Here is a 22,602-nt window from a genome sequence, read left to right as displayed (position 1 = left end):
TCTAAAGAATGAAGCAAACTAAATAATAGAAGTAAATTGTAATATTATTTAAAATTGTATTCTCTATCTTACTCATGAAAGAAACATTTTGAGTTTCATGTGCCTTTAATGGCAAAAAAAGAACTTTTTTTTTTTTTAGTTGATACCAGTAATAGTTAAATTTAAACATGTTGTTTTAATTCTCTTGAACCAATAACACAAATGTAATTCATTAGTTGGATCTATAGTTGCCTGTAATACAGCATAATTGTTTTAACCCTTATAATGTCAGAAAATAGTTATCTTCAGCCACTTGACTGCAACAAGATAGTTTAACCCCCTAATTGCAGTGACGCAGTGATAGAACATAAGTTCCTACCCCATTGATGTCAGCAACACATAAGCTATTTTGACCATCTTTCCTGATACTAACACAGAGTCATGAGTAACCCTTTAGAGCACACACACACACATATATACACTTGTTCTCAGACAGTGACAGACACATACACACACATGAACAAACTCACACAATGGCTCACAATGACAGACGCACACAGACACACTGGAACAAACTCACACAGTTTAACAAAATGACAGAAACAAACATAAATTCACACTTTTAAAAAATAAAATAGAAAAACTGAAACTCACCTACCATGCTGATCCGTATTTCTGCATCCTACTACACAACTCTCATTCAAAGAAGCATCTAGTTCTCACATCCCCCTGTGTACCAGTTAGCTACCACATGGGTTCTGCCCCAACCACCAGCTAGCTCCCACATCATGGGTTTTGTCCCTAAACACCAGCTAGTTCCACCACCCATATAGACAGCCACTCACATTTTTGTGAGTCATTCATTACACAGGAAGTACCAGAGGGAAAGAGAAGTTGTGCTCCCTGCCAAGGGGCCTGCTGGGAACTATAGTTCCAATTGACTCACAATGCAAATTGTGCTGGGAGAGGCTTGACCGGTAGAACTTTTCAACAGAACGCCAGCTCTAGGAAATATGCTTAGACATCAAACAGTGTCAGTGAAGCAGCTGTGCTGGTAGGGTTGCCACCTCAGCCATGTTTTCCTGGACACTTATGAGTTACACATGCTGCGGGGTGTGGAGGGAGGAACATGTATTGTGTTTCTGGACAGCACTATCTATATGCACTATTCATATTCCTCCCTGCAGCATGTGTAACTTATAAGTGTCCAGGAAAACATGGCTGAGGTGGCAACCCTATGTGCTGGTGATAGCTGCAACAATTGCAGCTGCAATTAGGGTTTCCAGGTGTCCATTATTCAACTGGACAGTCCAGTATTTTAGCAGGCTGTCCAGTAAAATCTGTACAAAAATACACTTAAATGTCTAGTATATTTAAAGACCGCATCATCTAAATGTAAAGGGCATTCTAGGCCTTTATGCATTAGAAATATGGCTCAAAAGAAGTTACACTGTGCGTTTTCTATTATATTAAACTTTAATATAAACTGTTTACCAATCATTAGGCTTTTTACCTGCCAATCAGATTTTGTTCCCTTATCGAATTTTGCAACCTCAATGTGCATATTTGCAACCTCAATGTGCATATGCGCACAGTTACGTAATCGCACTCCACATACAGTATCCCACAAAAGTGAGTACACCCCTTAAATTTTTGTAAATATTTTATTATATCTTTTCATGTGACAACACTGAAGAAATGACACATTGCTACAATGTAAAGTAGTGAGTGTACAGCCTGTATAACAGTGTAAATTTGATGTCCCCTCAAAATAACTCAACACACAGCCATTAATGTCTAAACCATTGGCAACAAAAGTGAGTACACACCTAAGTGGAAATGTCCAAATTGGACCCAAAGTGTCAATATTGTGTGTGGCCACCATTATTTTCCAGCACTGCCTTAATCCTCTGAAGTTCACCAGAGCTTTACAGGTTGCCACTGGAGTCCTCTTCCACTCCTCCATGACGACATCACAGAGCTGGTGGATATTTGAGACCTTGTGCTCCGCCCCCCCCTTCCGTTTGAGGATGCCCCAAAGATGCTCAATAGGGTTTAGGTCTGGAGACATGCTTGGCCAGTCAATCACTTTTACCCTCAGCGTCTTTAGCAAGGCAGTGGTTGTCTTGGAGGTGTGTTTGGGGTCGTTATCATGTTGGAATACTGGAATACTGGCCTGCGGCCCAGTCTTTGAAGGGAGTGGATCATGCTCTGCTTCAGTTTGCCACAGTACATGTTGGCATTCATGGTTCCTTCAATGAACTGCAGCTCCCCAGTGCCGGCATGACACTCCCACCACCATGCTTGACTGTAGGCAAGACACACTTGTCTTTGTACTCCTCACCTGGTTGCCGCCACACACGCTTGACACCATCTGAACCAAATAAGTTTATCTTGGTCTCATCGGACCACAGGATATGGTTTCAGTAATCCATGTCCTTAGTCTGCTTGTCTTCAGCAAACTGTTTGCAGTCTTTCTTGTGCATCATCTTTAGAAGAGGCTTCCTTCTGGGATGACAGCCATGCAGACCAATTTGATGCAGTGTGTGGCAAATGGTCTGAGCACTGACAGGCTGACCCCCACCCCTTCAACCTCTGCAGCAAAGCTAGCAGCACTCATACATATATTTCCCAAAGACAATCTCTGGATATGACACTGAGCACATGCACTTCTTTGGTCGACCATGGCGAGGCCTGTTCTGAGTGGAACCTGTCCTGTGAAACCGCTGTATGGTCTTGCCCACCATTCTGCAGCTCAGTTTCAGGGTCTTGGCAATCTTCTTATAGTCTAGGCCATCTTTATGTAGAGCAACAATTCTTTTTGTTCAGATCCTCAGAGAGTTCTTTGCCATAAGGTGCCATGTTGAACTTCCAGTGATCAGTCTGAGAGAGTGTTAGAGCGATAACACCAAATTTAACACACCTGCTCCCCATTCACACCTGAGACCTTGTAACACTAACGAGTCACATGAGACCGGGTAGGGAAAATGGCTAATTGGGCCCAATTTGAACATTTCCACATAGGGGTGTATTCACTTTTGTTGCCAACGGTTTAGACATTAATGGCTGTGTGTTGAGTTATTTTTAGGGGACAGCAAATGTTCACTGTTATACAGGCCATACACTCACTACTTTACATTGTAGCAAAGTGTCATTTCTTCAATGTTGTCACATAAAAAGATATAATAAAATATTTACAAAAATGTGAGGGGTGTACTCACTTTTGTGGGATACTGAATGTTTCTAAAGAATGTGTGGAATACGATTAAGTCATTAAAAGCATGCGCACATCGTTTGGTAGCAAATTTCGACGGACATCCTGATTATCCTCACCTTCATTGTTAAGCGGGTCCACGGACATGCTCACATGTGCAGTTGTTAAATGTAGCAAATTCCAATGGTCTAACTTAATACAATCACATAACGTTTCTACTTGCATATGTCACCATCGCATTGCATGTCCTCGATAATATATATATATATATATATATATATATATATATATGTGTGTGTGTATATATATATATATATATATATAAAATCATTTTATTCAACAAGCTGTATTGCATTTTTTAAACGTAACTACATTATAGGCACGCATGATGACGTACGGTAGTAGGAATGTTATGTGATTGTATTAAGGTATACTGTCAAAATTTGCTACCTTGAACTGTGTATTTGTGAGCATGTCCGTGGACACCCCTTTAACAATAAAGGCAAGGAAAATTAGGCTGTCCATTGAAATTTGCTCCCAAACAATGTGCACATGCTTTTAATTATGTAATTGCATTCCACACATTCTTTTGAAACAATGAGGTAGCAAAATTTGATAAGGGAGCAAAATCCGACAGGAAACCGGCCCTTATTATATCATCTACAGCGTTCCTATTGCTCTGCGCAGGGTGTTTTAGAGCTATTACTGCAGGCTAACACAGGCACACAAAATATTATATATATACCTGTATATATATATATATATTATTTTTATTTTTATTTTTTTTTTTTAAATATTTTTTTTATTGAGGTATTAGATAAAGACAACAGAACAGAAAATATGTCCAGACATGGATCAGTCATAACATAAACACTTATACATTTTACATATTACATATAGGAGGTAAACATGAGCTGTAGCATTGGTGCAATAGCGAATCAGGAGTTTATCGTAGCCTCCAATCTGTAGTGGTACTATACGTATATATAAGTAAGACCTAGTGCTACGGAATATATTTCAATAGTAGAGAAAATAACAGATAACACATGTTATAGCACCACCTCTGACACTATGAGCATAGCGTGGAAAACAATATATAAGGAACAAAAGTGTCTGGAGCATATAGCAACAGAGCCTCGGTTTTTATATCGTATATCTTATGGGCTCTACCCCTAGAAAAGAGGAACTTAGCAAACTAAAAATGGTGAGAGGCAGAGAGTTATCTTTTGTCTGGCCTGCCATAGGCCAAAGTATGTGGGGGGGGGGGTGCAGCGGACAAGAGCCGCTCGAAGTGGGGGGAGAGGGAGAGCGGAGCCAGTTTGGATGTTGAGAAGGCTGCTGAAAAGACAAAAACTACCACAAGTTTAATAATCTGAATAGATAAGTAAGTCCTAATATGGAGAGTGAATGTCAACGAAGCAGTAGTCAGTTACAGCAAGAGGCACTATGTAAACCTGGCTACTATACTCGAACTGCATTTTAATGCTGGAAGGTACTGTGTTATATTTAATACCATACCTAAGCTGTACATTGATGCTAGAGGCTCTTCGTTAGGTTTATTACTATACACATGTTGTGCTCATGTACTAATGGCCCTATATTATGTTTGTTACAATATCTAAACTGTGCCTATATACTAAGGGCCCCGTATTAGTCTTGATACCATACGCAAGCCACATCTATGCGCTAGAGGGCACTGCATTAGACCTGACACCAGTTATGTCTATTTATTAGTGGTAATGCATTACACTAGCTGCTACACTCTATATGGACTGTACTTATTGATCAAGGACACTATACTAGGCTTGTAACTAGAGACGTCATCGTTGTCCCTCATCTATATGCTCAAAGGGTACAGGGAGTAAGAGTGTGCAAGAGATATCAAAACGAAGAGCCAACTAACAAAGCCCATATAATAATAAAAGACCCACGTTAAAAAGAGTAATTTTGTGACAAAGAAAAGAAGCTTTGCCTGCAATTCTACTCTGTGTATTAGGGAAAGATTAGAGCTTGGCACTAGTGCTAAATTGCTGTATCTCATATTGGTGAGTAGCCCCGAAGGGCAGAGACAGCAATCTGGCGTTCAGGTAACAGTATAACATTAAACTGTAGGCAGTGGAGAGGACCTCAAAGACATCTTCTGGCATGTTAGAGCAGAAAAGATCAATCTTCAGGAAATAGCATAGTATAGCAAAGGGGCTTCACACTGAACTATAAGTATGCTTAACAGGGGAGTGGAGAATAGTGCTCCAACATACAGCAGACACGTGAGATGCATGGCTGAGAAATTATTATTACACAAAAATAAGATATAATGGCCCCAATTACAACTTTAAACCTTTAAAATAAACAAAATAAACTGGTGTACAGATATCAATATAACAGTGACCTGCAGACAGTGGACATGACCTCAGATATACCTTCCAGCCTGTTAGAGCAGGAGAGATCAATCTGCAGGAAATAACACAGTATAGAAAAATAGCTACACACTGAACTATATACTCAATACTATATAAGCTCAAATAGATTTATACAACTGGTGAGATCAACATTCTATGAACCTGATATTTTTTTTTATTATTTTTTGCTTGTTTTTTTTCATTCATTCCCCTTCTTTCTTTCTTTTTTTTTTTTTGGGTAAACGGTGTGAGCACTCCTAGGGCTAAATTATCAAATAATGCTGACGTCCTTTAATCCCTAGGTTTAGAGTCAGTGTCCCAGAAATGAAGCTCCATATTGAGGAATATTATCTGTAGTTTAGTTGAACATGCAACAGGTTAATGAACAGCATGAAAGCTTGCATATATATGATTACATAAAAAAAAGAGACAAAACAAACAAACAAAAAAAAAACTCAGTTTTGTCCCACAAAAAATCCACTACAAACAGGCAGGACATAATTGAAAGATGTACTTCAGAGATGGGTTCAGGGTATAGGCTCCGAGATAGTTTATTATCTCTGAAAGAACTTAGCCAATGCCTTCTCTCGCAGTGGACCCGTTGACTTTAGAGTAATGTGACAAGTCTAAAAATCTCTTCAGCTGAGAGTGAAGGCGCAGCGTAATCAACACGGTCAAGTCCCAACTGAAAGAGATTAGTTTCCCCGTAAGTTTGTGTGTTCTTACTCGTGGCCCCTGCAACTTCTTGGATCCGGTAGCTACCGGGTGGATGGGGGTTACCTGTCTATCGCATCGTAAGCGCCATGTTGTTAGCGCTGATAGATTAGCCGCCCGGCTCCTCTCCTCAACTATTCCTGACCCTGGTCTGATGTGTCTCCAAGTGGTGTCCGGGGTATTAACAGAAGTGACTCGTAGCTCCTCTCTTGTACCGCAGTAGATGAAAGATTGTGCTGAAACTAGAGAGTTCTCTGGAGGGCGGCTTCTGTTATTGCGTGGGGCTGCTGAGGCTATAGAAATCTCAGGTTGGATGTGCGGTATATCAGAGTTAGCTAACCCCTCGGTTTCCCACTCAGCAAGTTCAAACGGTCCATTGCAGGGGTCTGACGGTCGGCCTGGTTTACAACCTCCCATGTTCTCTATTGGATCGTCAGAGGGGGTCGCCATAAAATCACCAGAGTCCGACGTGGCAATAGTGTAGGCCCTGTCTCGTTGTACGGGATCCAAGCTTATGGATGGGGGTTCCGACAGTGGCATACAGATAGATAATAGTGAGGAGAGGTCATCCTTTAAACCTTGAAAATGCTTTTCCAGAAGCTGTTCGGTGTGGCGCTCCCATAAATCTAGAAATTCCATGCTGGTGTAGATACTTGGATGGAGGTATCTTCCGACGGCTGCACGTGTTGCGGCTTAGAGCAGAGAAATCTCGGCCACGAGTGTTTGAGTTGATTTATCTCTTTCTTTAGGAGAGTAATAGATCAAGTTAACAGTCCTGCATACACAAGATATATATTAAACTTTTATGTTTGACTTAGGGCATGTTGTTATATTAAAGAGCCAGGAGCTCCTTGAAAACACGTCCAACTGCCTCTGTAGCTGGCTCCGCCCCCCCCTATTTTTTATTTTTTTTCTCTCACAACAACCCGGGTGATCTGCGTGCTGTGAGCAGTCATGCTCCTCCCTCCTACATCCCTGGTGCTGTTTTTAGTTAGAGAAAAAAGTGAAAAACAACCTAAAACCCTACCATAAGCCCCTAGCCTATTAACCCCTAAACTGCCTTCCCCCTACATCGCCAAATACCTAAACACACTATTAATGCCTAATCTGCTATCCGCCGACATCACAAATACAAAATAAACCATCCCCCCACATTGCAAACACTAAATAAAACTATTAAACCCTAAACCGCCACCCCCCCACATCGCAAAATCATAAACTAACATCTACACCCCCTAACCTAACCCCCCTAACTTAACCTAAATCAAAATACACAAATATTACAAAATAAATCCTAACTACCAAAAAAAATGTAATCTTACCTTTAAAAAAAAAAAATCCTAACATTAAAAAAAATACAAAAATCCTAACATTACAAAAAATAATAGTCTTTATTTACAGAAAATAATAAAGTCTAACTTTACAGAAAATAAAAAAAGTAATTATCAGAAAAATATAAAAAATGTAATCCTATTCTAATACCCCAAGATAAAATAAAAAAACTATTTTATAAATAAACTACCAATAGCCCTTAAAAGGGCCTTTTGTAGGGCATTGCCCTAAAGCGATCAGCTCTTTTGGTGAAAAAACCCACTCTTTTGGCTACACCCCCCCCCCCCAAAATAAACAAAACTAAAATTAAAATGTGCCCTGGAAAGGGCATTTGGATGGGCATTGCCCATAAAAGGGCATTCAGCTCTTTTGCTGCACAGAAACCCCCCCAACATAATCTATATAAAAAACAAAACAAAAAAAACAACGCAACAATAACCCCAAAGTTAGTACTCAACGATGATCATTGGCGGCTGTCCATCTTCATCGCGGTGGTCCATCTTTATCCCTCTTCCTGCCGCTGTCCATCTTCTAACTTCCTTCCGGCAGAGGCGGCGGAGACGTCAGTCCTCCTCTTCAGAACTTCAATGTGGAGCTCCTCTACATGCGGTCTCCAGCCGCACACTGAATAGTGAATGCAAGGTACCCTTTTTATATAGGGGTGCCCTTGCATTCTTATTGGCTGATTTGAATCTTCAAATTGAAATCAGCCAATAGATTGAAAGGAAAAAGCCGTTTGCGCCTCGCTTGTAATTATTTATAAGAACATTTTTTTGTGACATTTATTTCAAGAAACATAATAGTTAAAATGAAATGCACACATATGCTTTTCAGATTTGAATTATTTAATTTGTTTAAATCCTTTAATTACCAAAATATGTTTCCAAGAAAATGTAATACTGTTTAGCCACCTACACACAGATATGCTGTGGATGGCCTGCACAACTATAACCAAACACCACACATTTCTACAGAGCTATTAGTGGCTTCTGTAATGAAAAATTAATCATCACTAACTAATCATCATCAACTAATAACACTATTAAATCACAAATAGTTGTGTTTGAAAAGGAAGGGTATGCACAGAATACATATGATAGAGCTTTTTTATAGTAATTTCAGACAATAAAAAATACAAAATAGAAGCGCCCCACTAATAATTATACTTAGAAAAGGATATATACACTTATAAGCTAAAAGGATATATTGCTGTTAGATTATTACAGCTGTTGGATTAAACAGGGTTGCTGCCTCTTGTGTGTCACGGTACTGGAGACTGGATAAAAACTAAATAAAAAAGAGAAAATGAGAAAACAAGGCGCAACACCTCTAAGTGCAGTATGTAAAAAAATACACAATATCTATTCACAATCACAAATAAAAACTCACAATGAATAACCTCAACCAAAATGAGGTATGATATGGGCACCTGAGAACCGTTTAGGTCTCTCAAACGATATCCATCAAGATTCTGATACAGCAATACCCACCGTCTACATGCTACCGTAATCAGCATTTGCTTGTACACAGCTGATCTATTGAGTGGCGGTTTTATATTAATTTTATCCGTATTTTAACTGTTTGGACCTCACCATTTGGGGATGCTTTGGAGATCCTGATCCCACAGGGAGTGCATTGGAACACAGCTTGTGATAGTTTGGACACACACCCACATTTCTAAGACCTGTTGCTGTATCAGAATCTTGATGGATATCGTTTGAGAGACCTAAACGGTTCTCAGGTGCCCATATCATACCTCATTTTGGTTGAGGTTATACCTTGTGAGTTTTTTTTATTTATTTTTTTTTTTTTTTTTTTTTAAACAGGCTTTATTGAAGTGTAAAGGTTACAATAACAAAGTCGGGTATAATAACAAATTGGCATAATATATAATACAAGAATAAAGCAATAAGGAATCTATACAATTTGAATCAATGCCCATAAAGATTGTACACTTCAAAATAATGTAAACATCATGCTCCTTGACACACCGCAGGAGCATGAGAAATCAGATGCGAGCTTTTTCTGTTTTTGGTCAGTTAGAGATATATAGAGGGAGAGAGAGGACAGAGAGGAATAAAAAGGAAGGGGTATGGTGGGGAGGGGGGGAGAAGTGGAGAAAGAGAGGGAAAAAAAAAACAAAAAACATTTATAAGTACTACTCAGAATATTCTTTTTCTTTTGTGGTTAGCATGCGCTAACAGTGGGATATTTAATTATATAGTGCCCTGCCACAGTGCTCGCAGGAGCTCATATTCATCTATCTTATGGTTTTTAAGGTAAAAGTATCTTTCCATTAGTAAGACTTCCTCGACTTGCGAGTGCCACTCTTCTAGTGTAGGAGGATTTTGTTTCTTCCATTTTTTAGGAATCAATTTTTTCGCACTAGTGAGCATAATTAGCAGTAAGGCGAGGTGTGTTCTGCTTTGCGTTTTAGGGAGCTCTAAAAACAGTAGAGCCTCAGGAGTTTTTAGAAGAGGGATATTAAGGATTTCAGCCATTTTATCGAAAGTTTCTGACCAGAAGGGTGTTATAATTGGGCAAGACCACCATATGTGGAGCAAGGAGCCGTTTCCTCCGCACCCTCTCCAACACATGTGGCTAGCTGTTGGAAATATCTTATGAAGTCTGACTGGGGTTAAGTACCATCTGCTCAAGAGCTTGATGTGAAGCTCCTGAATGGTAGATGATACAGACGATTTTTTAGTTAAGCTAAAAGCTTTTAGCCATAGTGGCTCATCAATATCTATTCCCAATTCGGTGTTCCATTGTGTGACATAGGACGGTAGCGTGTCTGTGTTCTGAGAGGAGACTAATTTGTATAGGAGAGATATTAGATGTTTTGGTAGGGAATCCCCCAAACAAAGCCTCTCAAAAGGGGTAAGTGACCTGCCTAGGTCCTGCTTCTGTCTGTGGCCGGATATAAAATGTACTAGCTGGTTGTAGTGTAGCCAGGAGGAGAAGACCTTAGGGTGGGCGTCCCTAAGCGTATCATGTGGGATTATTTTCCCGTTCTCGACTATTCCATGAACCGTGCCCCCCCTGAGTTTATATGGTGCGGATCTGAAGAATCCTATTTTGTGATAAGGAATTTCAGGGTTTTCAAGGATTGGTGTTAAGGGGGAATGTTTTGAGGAAATGTGAGTGGAGGTTGCTACGGTTGAGTCCCAAATGTTAAATATTTCTGTTAGAAGATGGTAATTCTTAATTATGTTAGGCCGTTGGGAAGGGGAAAGCCACGCTAAAGTGCTTACATTATTTGTTTTGAGGATTTGTCTGTCTAAATCTATCCAGGCTTTATGCTTTTCGTTTTGTGCCCATTCTACTATCTTTTGAAGACTAATCACTTTTTTGTATAGGGAGATGTCAGGTAGCCCGAACCCGCCTTTGTCTCTTGGTAGGTACATAGTGCGTCTAGGGATTCTAGGCTTGGTGTCTGCCCATATGTACTGTTCTATGATTTTTTGTAATTGAGGAATATATCCCTTAGGAAGAGTGATAGGCAGGGTCTGGAGGAGATAGAGGATACGGGGAAGGATATTCATTTTAATGACCCCTATTCTGCCAAGCCAAGATGTGTATTTGCTTTTCCAAGAGGAGAGATCCGCTGAGATCGCGTTCCTAAGGGTGATGTAATTGTATTTAAATAAATCGGAAGGATCTGAGGTTAAGTAAATGCCTAGGTATTTTAATTTAGATTTAGCTAAAGGAATCTGGTGTGTCAGTTGTAGAGAATGTATGATCTTAGGGCAAGTGTTGATGTTCAGTAATTCAGACTTATGTAAATTCAGGGAGAAGCAGGAGGCTTTGCCATATTCCTTAAGGACATCAAGGAGTGCGGGGAGGGATTCAGAGGCGTTTGTTAAGGTGTAAAGGACGTCATCAGCATAGAGTGCTTGTTTGTATTCTGTGTCTCCTACTTTAATACCTGTGATATGGGGGGAGGCCCTGACGATACTGGCTAGGACTTCTATGGAAAGGGCGAATAGTAAAGGGGATAGAGGGCAGCCTTGTCTGGTACCATTTTTAATATCAAAAGAGTCTGACAACGTGCCATTGATCCTAATTTTAGCGTTAGGGTTAGAATAAAGGGAAAAGACTAAATTTAGAAAGGATCTACCAAATCCCATTCGTTCCATTACCTGACGCAGGAAGGCCCAGTTCACTCTGTCAAAGGCCTTCTCTGCGTCTGTGGAGAAAAGCACTAAGGGAAGACCTGAGACCTTAGCGTGATTAATTAGCTGTGTGACTTTGATAGTGTTGTCCCTGGCCTCACGACCAGGGACAAAGCCCACCTGGTCATTGCCTATTAAATTAGGCAAGTATTTATTTAGTCTGGTCGCTAGGATCTTCGCGAAAAGCTTCATGTCAGAATTAATGAGTGAGATAGGTCGAAAGTGGCTGGGGCGGTCTGGGGTCTTTCCCGGCTTGGGAATAACCGTTATGTGTGCCTCCAAGAGGATCCGGGACAAATAAGGGTCCTCTCTAAGATCGTTAAATAAATCTAGGAGTGGGCCTGCTAAGGTCTCTTTAAATTTTTTGTAATAAGCTGACGTGAATCCGTCTGGGCCGGGGCTTTTACCGTTCGGGCAGTTTTTGATGGCTAAAAAAAGTTCTTCAGCGGTTATCGGAGAGTCTAGGAATTTGGAGTCCTCAGTGGATAGAGAAGGGAGGTCTACTTTATTTAAGTATGCATTTATAAACTTTTCGTGTTGGGGACCTTCTATTAAGTGGTTTGGGTCTGAAGGATAGTTATGTATATTGTATAGGGAATGATAATATCCGCGGAATTCTGAGGCTATTTGGTCGCTGCTATACAGCAAGCGGTCGTTAGTAGCTTTTACTGAGTGAATGTATGAGTTGAGCTGTCTTTTTTTAAGGGTTCTGGCGAGGATGCGACCTGGTTTGTTTCCTCCTTCATAATATTGTTGTTTTAAGTGAAGAGCAATTTTTTGATGCGATTCTGATAAATGTTTATGAAATGCGGTTCTTGTTTCTTTTAAGAGAGTGCAAGTAGATAGACATGAGGGGTCCGCTTTGTGCTTAATTTCTAGTGTATTGATTTTAGTTTGTAAGTCATTATATGTGGTTCTATATTGTCTGTTAAGGAAGGCCTTATGTTTGATCATAGCACCTCTAATAACACTTTTGTGGGCTTCCCAAATAATGGCGTGTGATGAGGAAGGGTTAACATTAATTTCAAAGTACTCTGACATTGTTTTAAGTATGTCTTTGTAAATTAGAGGGTTGTCTAAGATAGAGTCATCCATTCTCCATGTTTTTTGCATGAATGGGATGTCTGGCCACAGTATTGAGCAAGAGACCGGGGCATGGTCTGACCAGGTGATATGATCAATGTTAGAGTGGTGGGTGAGAGAGAGTCCACAGGAGTCTGTATAAATGTAGTCAATCCTGGAGTAACTATTGTGTGGGGCAGAGTAAAAAGAGTAATCTTTGGAAGTTGGGTGTAGGGTTCGCCAGATGTCATGTAGTGTTAGTTTTTGGAGTGCGTCGTTTACTTGTGTGATTGTAGAGAGAGGAGTGCAGGAAACCCCACGTGATGTGTCAACTGCGGGGTCTGCGACAATATTGAAGTCTCCACCTAAATAGGTGATACCTCTAGATAGTTCCATAAGGAGGTCTAAGGTCTTTTTGAAAAATATATCCTGGCCGTGGTTAGGAGAGTATATTGAAGCTAAGGTGATTTGATGACCATATAATGTGCCTACAAGGATAAGGTATCTGCCGTTTGGGTCTTTTTCAATATGTGACATTTTGAAAGGAACTGTTTTGTGAAAAATGATACCCACCCCTCCTTTCTTGGTTTGACCAGAGGCAAAAAAAGCCAATGGAAATTGGGAGTTGTACCATTTGGGTTCTTTACCTTTTTTAAAATGTGTTTCCTGCAACAGGATTATGTGGCTTTGGATCTTGTTTAGTTCTCTAAGCGCAATCCTTTCTCAATCCTTTAGCATTTATGGTAGTGAGATTGATTGAGTGATCAAAAAACCTTTTAGATTTTTGGCTCGTAGCCATGATATTAGTGATAAAAAAAAAAAAAAAAAAAAAAAGGGGGGGGGGAAGTTAGGATAGGGGAAGGTTACTAGAAGGGGGATATGAAAGAGCAGGGGAAAGTGAAGGTGGTGGGAGTAGAAGAATAAGTGTTAAGGAAAAAGTATAGTATTAGAAGTCAGAGTAAACACAGAAATTGGGTCACTCTGGAGGATAATTCTATATACAAAATACTGTGCAACAAGCTTGGGTTAGGGGAAAAGCCCCTTTACTGATGTAAGTTGTAGTAAGAAAAAAGTATACTTATAGCATAACATTATGTTAGAGCTGTCCAGTTAGAATGTAGAGATGTAGTCTATCAGGAAGCGAAGTCTTATACCCTAGGTCTGTCAATTAGTCAGCTGAATCAAATGTAGTGGTTGTCATTTCGTAAAACTCCTATATATAAGGGGAAAAATCACGGTCATAAGGGAGCCAGATATTTCAGGGCCATATTTGGCATTTGTATACGAAATGAGTCTATTTAAGGGGGGTCTCGTTATCAAGGTGACTGTCTGACAAAGCAGGTTTTAAGTAGGTGTGCAGTTGGTTAAGATAAAGAATCGTTTAGGAAGGGACTATATGGGTTTACTGTTTGGTACCTTATTTGCGTACTGTGTGGATAATAGAGTATGTACATCAAGGGTGTTGCCCTATATAGTGTTCTAGTAATATGTACTTATTTGATGGTTGGTAACTGGTGTGTTTACGTGTATCGGCTGTAAAGACTGTTTTTAATTAGGAAGGCGAGCTGCATTCTGGTTAAGATAAGTTATTAAGTCATAGATCTAAAAAAAAAAAAAAAAAAGAAAAAAAGAAAAATGGCTTCCTGTACAATGGTAATGTGCAACTGTAGGTCTACTAATAGAATTTATGTTGTTTTTTGTGCATGGGAGTAGCCTGTCTGTGTCGAAGGAGAAAGAGTGTCTAGAACAGTCTTATGCAGATTAGACATTTAATTTTAAAGACAATACATACAATTATGCGAAGTTCTTAAATGTAATCATTTCAGCTCGTGGGGGAATACATGCAGCGGTATATGCATACATTTACAGAGAAAGTGGGATAGGAAAACAACTGGGGGAACAAGCTGCTGTAAACTGCGATATTTATAACAGTATAGGTGATAGAATTCGCCCAAATGGATCAAATATAAAGTGTCCAACATCAGTTCAATGAAAAAGGTCTTTGATTTACGGATTGAAGAGCTAGTCACAACACCTATAAATTGTATTTTAAATCTTAAAGGGCGGGGGAAAACTTGCATCTTAACGCAAATAAAGAGTATAAAAACATATTCAACGTTTATAAAGACATGTTAACAATCACAACATTATCATGAGTTCAGAAAGGATATTTTTCAGTAAAGTAATGAGAAAAAACAAAGGACAATAAACCTGAGCTATGAGAGTCCAGCAGTACTTTACCCTCATAAGTCACTTTCAGGGCGATCAATTGAAGGACGGGGGAGCTGAGGTTGTCTTCCTGGTTGAGGTTCTCTGGTGGTAGGAGCCGGGATGGCCAGGTTTTCAAAAAACTCAGTGTAGTCCATCTCTGGCCTGAAGATGAAAGTTTTGTTATTGTTGGTAGCGATAATTGAGACTGGGAAGCCCCATCTGTATGGGATTCTGTGGTTTCGTAAAACAGATGTGATATGGTTTAAGTCCCTTCTTTTTTGGAGAGTCGCTGGAGACAGGTCAGAGAAAACCTGGATTTCTTCGCCTGCATGTGTGAGTGGTGATTTCTTACGGGCTCCTTGAAGAAGGTCTTCCTTATCTTTATAGCTCAGGAATCTGACTATTATATCTCTCGGGGGCGCTTTATTTGGTGGTTTAGGCCTGAGGGCCCTGTGAGCCCTTTCTATGGGAATGTCAGGAGATGAAGGAGAGTCTTTAATGATGCGAAATAAGGCTTGTAAATAACCTTCGATGCTCTGTGGATGGACTGTTTCAGATACCCCGCGGAACCGCAAGTTGTTCCTGCGGCCCCGGTTATCCAAATCTTCCAGTTTGTCATTCAAAAATTGTAGGTTGTCAGCATGGTTTTGGAGATCAACAGCATGCTGCGCTCCCAGTTTTGCGTTGTCTTGAGAGGTCTTTTCAATCTTCAGGACTCTAGTTTCTAGTGCGGAAAAGTCCTTTCTGAGATCACCAAAGAGGCTCCTCATTTCTGTCATTACCCCCTGGATGTCCTCCTTAGAAGACAAATGATTAATGTCATCTTTAGTAACAAATTGGGGATTAGAATCAGCGTGGTATGGAATAGAGGGTGCTGGAGGGTCTTGAGGGTTATCCATGTTAATGTCAGGGGCCTCTTTTGTGTGGTCTAGGGGTCTCAGGTAATGGCTCATAGACTTGGGGGCAGTTATCTTTTCTGCTTTATTGTTCTTTTTGAGAGGCATACCCCTGCAAGTAAATGTCTATATAAGCAGTGTCTTAGTAAAAGTTCTCCTTTTTAGATTTAATGCGCAGGCCTTGTTAAATGACCTGCTTATTCATGCATTTATTCCTTATTTAAGGGGGGGTCCCCTTAACGATGTGCAGGCCGTAAGGGCAGTGTTACCTTTCTTTATGAATCTTGCTTAGGCCTCGCTCTGCTTTAGTGGTGTATAGATGGCGTGTAATCTTTGGCAGAGCGCCTAAATATAGACAGCTTACCGGTTCTCCCTTCGTGAGGCCTTGCAGGCTATCTGGAGTGTTACGGAGACAGCTATGCTAGGGCCACTGTCTTGTACTCGCTTCTCCACCGGACCTGCTGAAAGGAAAGATCCGGAGGTTTGAGTTGCCGGAGTCGGCACTTTGTGTTTTCGGGACTCGAGTGGCGTAGCTGCGTCAGTTCCACAGCTCAGTCAGTGCTGTATCTCCGGTTCAGGTCGATGCTTTGCGCTGGTGCTTACAGGACTAGGGTTGTGCCTGAGTTCGCCGGGAAGCTTCTTTGAGATGTAGAAGAGGTCCGGTAAATTCTTGTGGGAGCGATGAGCGGTTTGAAGGGGTATTCTCTCAAATAGGCGCCATTTGTAGGCAGGCTAAGGAGCGGTGGGGTAAATATAATAAGCTCAAAGTTCCTAGGGCTAAAAGTATTCAGCTGTGAAGATGTTCTGTTAAGCTGGATCAGTCATCTCAAAATAAGGGGTTTTATAAAGTGCTTTTAAGCTATTTAGAGCTAATTTATCAGTATAAGAAGCAGGAGCCTTTCTAGTGTGTGACCATCTTCCAGCGTGGTCAAGCTCCGCCTCCATACCTTGTGAGTTTTTAATTGTGATTGTGAATACATAGTGTATTTTTTGACATACTGCACTTAGAGGTGTTGCGCCTTGTTTTCTCTTTTTCTCTTTTTTATTTCATTTCAGACAATACAAACTTTATTTCTCCTGTTAAGTGTAGTCAGTCCACGGGTCATCCATTACTTATGGAATATATCTCTTCCTAACAGGAAACTGCAAGAGAATTACCCAGCAGAGCTACTATATAGCTCCTCCCCTCACCTATCATACTCAGTCATTCTCTTGCAGCCTGACTAAAAAGGAAGCTGTGAGAGATCTGTGGTGTTTTTTAACTTAGTTTATTTCTACAATCAAAAGTTTGTTATTTTTAAATGGCACCGGAGTGTGCTGTTTATTCTCAGGCAGCATTAGAAGAAGAATCTGCCTGGGTTTTTTTCTATGGTCTTAGCAGACGTAACTAAGATCCACTGGCTGTTTCTCATCTGAGGAGTGAGGTAACTTCAGAGAAGGGGAATAGCATGCAGGGCTCCCCTGCAACAAATGAGGTATGTGCAGTAATTTATTTTCTGAGGAATGGAATTGGCTGAGAAAATACTGCTGATACCATTGTAAAGTAAGTTCAGCCTTAAATGCAGTGATAGCGACTGGTATCAGGCTGATGTGTGTGTGTGTGTACACTGAATGTATTTTTCTAAGGAATGGAATTGACTCTGAAAATACTGTTAATACTGAAATAATGTATGAGCCTTAACTGCAGTAAAAACGACTGGTAGCAGGCTTATTAATAATAATACATAACTTTCAAATGTATGTTTAAAACGTTTACTGGCTTGTTAATCGTTTTTGTGAGGTACTTGGTGATAAAACTTATTAGGGCATGATTTTTACCACATGGCCATTTTTGTTTTCTGCATAGAAACAGTTTCTGAGCTTCCCCACTGTTGTAATATGAGTGGGAGGGGCCTATTTTAGCGCTTTTTTGCGCAGTAAAAATTCAGTCACAATCTGTCTACTTCATCCTCCATGATCCAGATCGTCTCTAGAGAGCTCAGGGGTCTTCAAAATCCATTTTGAGGGAGGTAATCAGGCACAGCAGTCCTGTGACAGTGTATTTGACTGTGAGAAAAACGTTAATTATATAATTGTTATCCGTTTTTGGGTACTAAGGGGTTAATCATCCATTTGCTGGTGGGTGCAATCCTTTGCTAACTTAATACATTTACTGTGAAAATTTGGTTGCTATAACTATTTTGGTCATTGTTATTTCAACTGTGTCAGTTTTTCTGTGCTTCTTAAAGGCACAGTAACGTTTTTTATATTGCTTGTAAATTAATTTTGAAAAGTATTTCCAAGTTTGCTAATCTCATTGCTAGTTTGTTTAAACATGTCTGACTCAGATGAATCTCTTTGTTTACTATGTTTAAAGGCCAATGTGGAGCCCAATAGAAATTTGTGTACTAATTGCATTGATGCTACTTTAAATAAAAGTCAATCTTTACATGTAAAGAAATTATCACCAGACGACGAGGGGGAAGTTATGCCGACTAACTCTCCTCACGTGTCAGTACCTTCGCCTCCCGCCCAGGAGGTGCGTGATTTTGTGGCGCCAAGTACATCAGGGAGGCCCTTACAAATCACTTTGCAAGACATGGCTACTGTTATGACAGAAGTATTATCTAAGTTGCCAGAATTAAGAGGCAAGCGCGATAGCTCTGGGTTAAGGATAGAGCGTGCGGATGAGATGAGAGCCATGTCAGATACTGCGTCACAGTTTGCAGAACGTGAGGACGGAGAGCTTCATTCTGTGGGTGACGGATCTGATCCAGGGAGACTGGATTCAGAGATTTCCAATTTTAAATTTAAGCTAGAGAACCTCCGCACATTGCTAGGGGAGGTATTAGCGGCTCTGAATGATTGTAACACGGTTGCAATTCCAGAGAAATTATGTAGGTTGGATAGATACTATGCGGTACCGGTGTGTACTGACGTATTTCCTATACCAAAAAGGCTTACAGAGATTATTAGCAAGGAGTGGGATAGACCGGGTGTGCCTTTTACCCCTCCTCCCATATTTAGGAAAATGTTTCCTATTGACGCCACCACACGAGACTTATGGCAGACGGTCCCTAAGGTGGAGGGAGCAGTTTCTACTTTAGCTAAGCGTACCACTATCCCGGTGGAGGATAGTTGTGCCTTTTCAGATCCAATGGATAAAAAATTAGAGGGTTACCTTAAGAAAATGTTTGTTCTACAAGGTTTTATTTTACAGCCCCTCGCATGCATTGCGCCTGTCACTGCTGCGGCAGCATTCTGGTTTGAGTCTCTGGAAGAGGCCATTCGCTCAGCTCCATTGGATGAAATAATCAACAAGCTTAAGACACTTAAGCTAGCTAACGCATTTGTTTCTGATGCCGTTGTGCATTTAACCAAACTTATGGCTAAGAACTCCGGATTCGCCATCCAAGCGCGCAGAGCGCTATGGCTTAAATCCTGGTCAGCTGACGTGACTTCTAAATCTAAATTGCTTAATATTCCTTTCAAAGGGCAGACCTTATTCGGGCCCGGCTTGAAAGAAATTATTGCTGACATTACGGGAGGTAAGGGCCATGCTCTACCTCAGGACAGGGCCAAATCAAAGGCCAAACAGTCTAATTTTCGTGCCTTTCGTAACTTCAAGGCAGGAGCAGCATCAACTTCCTCCGCTCCAAAACAGGAAGGAGCTGTTGCTCGTTACAGACAGGGCTGGAAAGTTAACCAGTCCTGGAACAGGGGCAAGCAGGCCAAGAAACCTGCTGCTGCCCCCAAAACAGCATGAAGAGAGGGCCCCCTATCCGGAAACGGATCTAGTGGGGGGCAGACTTTCTCTCTTCGCCCAGGCTTGGGCAAGAGATGTCCAGGATCCCTGGGCGTTGGAGATCATATCTCAGGGATATCTCCTGGACTTCAAAACTTCTCCACGGGGGAGATTTCATCTTTCAAGGTTATCAGCAAACCAAATAAAGAAAGAGGCGTTTCTACGCTGTGTACAAGACCTCTTACTAATGGGGGTAATCCACCCAGTTCCGCGGACGGAACACGGGCAGGGATTCTATTCAAACCTATTTGTGGTTCCCAAGAAAGAGGGAACCTTCAGGCCAATCTTGGACTTAAAAATCCTAAACAAATTTCTAAGAGTTCCATCATTCAAAATGGAAACTATTCGAACCATCCTTCCCATGATCCAAGAGGGCCAGTACATGACCACAGTGGATCTAAAGGATGCCTACCTTCACATACCGATTCACAAGGACCATTACCGGTATCTGAGATTTGCCTTCCTAGACAGGCATTACCAGTTTGTAGCTCTTCCCTTCGGATTAGCTACGGCTCCAAGAATCTTTACAAAAATTCTAGGATCACTTCTGGCGGTACTAAGACCGCGAGGCATAGCGGTGACTCCGTACCTAGACGACATTCTGATACAAGCGTCAAGTTTTCAAACTGCCAAGTCTCATACAGAGATATTTCTGGCATTTCTGAGGTCGCATGGGTGGAAGGTGAACGTGGAAAAGAGTTCTCTATTACCACTTACAAGAGTTCCCTTTCTAGGGACTCTTATAGATTCTGTAGAGATGAATATTTACCTGACAGAGGCCAGGTTATTAAAACTTCTAAATGCTTGCCGTGTCCTTCACTCCATTCCACACCCGTCAGTAGCTCAGTGCATGGAAGTAATCGGCTTAATGGTAGCGGCAATGGACATAGTACCATTTGCGCGCCTGCATCTCAGACCGCTGCAATTGTGCATGCTAAGTCAGTGGAACGGGGATTACTCAGATTTGTCCCCCCTACTAAATCTGGATCAAGAGACCAGAGATTCTCTTCTATGGTGGCTTTCTCGGCCACATCTGTCCAAGGGGATGACCTTTCGCAGGCCAGATTGGACGATTGTAACAACAGACGCCAGCCTTCTAGGCTGGGGAGCAGTCTGGAATTCCCTGAAAGCTCAGGGATTATGGACTCAGGAGAAGAAACTCCTCCCAATAAATATTCTGGAGTTAAGAGCAATATTCAATGCTCTCCTAGCTTGGCCTCAGTTAGCAACTCTGAGGTTCATCAGATTTCAGTCGGACAACATCACGACTGTGGCTTACATCAACCATCAAGGGGGAACCAGAAGTTCCCTAGCGATGTTGGAAGTCTCAAAGATAATTCGCTGGGCAGAGTCTCACTCTTGCCACCTGTCAGCGATCTACATCCCAGGCGTGGAGAACTGGGAGGCGGATTTTCTAAGTCGCCAGACTTTTCATCCGGGAGAGTGGGAGCTTCATCCGGAGGTCTTTGCTCAACTGATTCGTCGTTGGGGCAAACCAGATCTGGATCTCATGGCGTCTCGTCAGAACGCCAAGCTTCCTTGTTACGGATCCAGGTCCAGGGACCCGGGAGCGGTGCTGATAGATGCTCTGACAGCCCCTTGGGTCTTCAACATGGCTTATGTGTTTCCACCATTCCCAATGCTTCCTCGTTTGATTGCCAAGATCAAACAGGAGAGAGCTTCGGTGATTCTGATAGCGCCTGCGTGGCCACGCAGGACCTGGTATGCAGACCTAGTGGACATGTCGTCCTGTCCACCATGGTCTCTGCCTCTGAGACAGGACCTTCTAATTCAGGGTCCTTTCAAACATCCAAATCTAATTTCTCTGATAGAATCAAGCGTTCAATCTCCATGCAGTCAGCCTCAAAGCGTGGCTTCTCGGAGTCGGTTATTGATACCTTAATACAGGCTAGGAAGCCTGTTACCAGAAAAATTTACCATAAGATATGGCGTAAATATTTACATTGGTGCGAATCCAAGAGTTACTCATGGAGTAAGGTTAGGATTCCTAGGATATTGTCCTTTCTACAAGAGGGTTTAGAAAAGGGCTTATCTACTAGTTCGTTAAAGGGACAGATTTCTGCTCTGTCTATTCTTCTACACAAACGTCTGGCTGAAGTTCCAGACGTTCAGGCTTTCTGTCAGGCTTTAACTAGGATTAAGCCTGTGTTTAAGTCTGTTGCTCCGCCGTGGAGCTTAAATTTAGTTCTTAATGTTCTTCAAGGCGTTCCATTTGAACCCCTTCATTCCATTGATATCAAGCTGTTATCTTGGAAAGTTCTGTTTTTGATGGCTATTTCCTCGGCTCGAAGAGTCTCTGAGTTATCTGCCTTACATTGTGATTCTCCTTATCTGATTTTTCATTCAGACAAGGTAGTCCTGCGTACTAAACCTGGGTTCTTACCTAAGGTAGTTACTAACAGGAATATCAATCAAGAGATTGTTGTTCCATCTCTGTGTCCTAACCCTTCTTCAAAGAAGGAACGACTTTTGCATAATCTGGACGTAGTCCGTGCCCTGAAATTCTATTTGCAGGCAACTAAGGATTTTCGTCAAACTTCTTCCCTGTTTGTCGTTTACTCTGGACAGAGGAGAGGTCAAAAGGCTTCGGCTACCTCTCTCTCTTTTTGGCTTCGTAGCATAATACGCTTAGCCTATGAGACTGCTGGACAGCAGCCTCCTGAAAGGATTACAGCTCATTCTACTAGAGCTGTGGCTTCCACCTGGGCCTTTAAAAATGAGGCCTCTGTTGAACAGATTTGCAAGGCTGCGACTTGGTCTTCGCTTCACACTTTTTCAAAATTTTACAAATTTGACACTTTTGCTTCGTCGGAGG

This window comes from Bombina bombina, chromosome 7 (assembly GCF_027579735.1).
Source record: "Bombina bombina isolate aBomBom1 chromosome 7, aBomBom1.pri, whole genome shotgun sequence".
Lineage (NCBI taxonomy): Eukaryota > Metazoa > Chordata > Amphibia > Anura > Bombinatoridae > Bombina > Bombina bombina.
Note: the sequence above shows the minus strand (reverse complement) of the source record.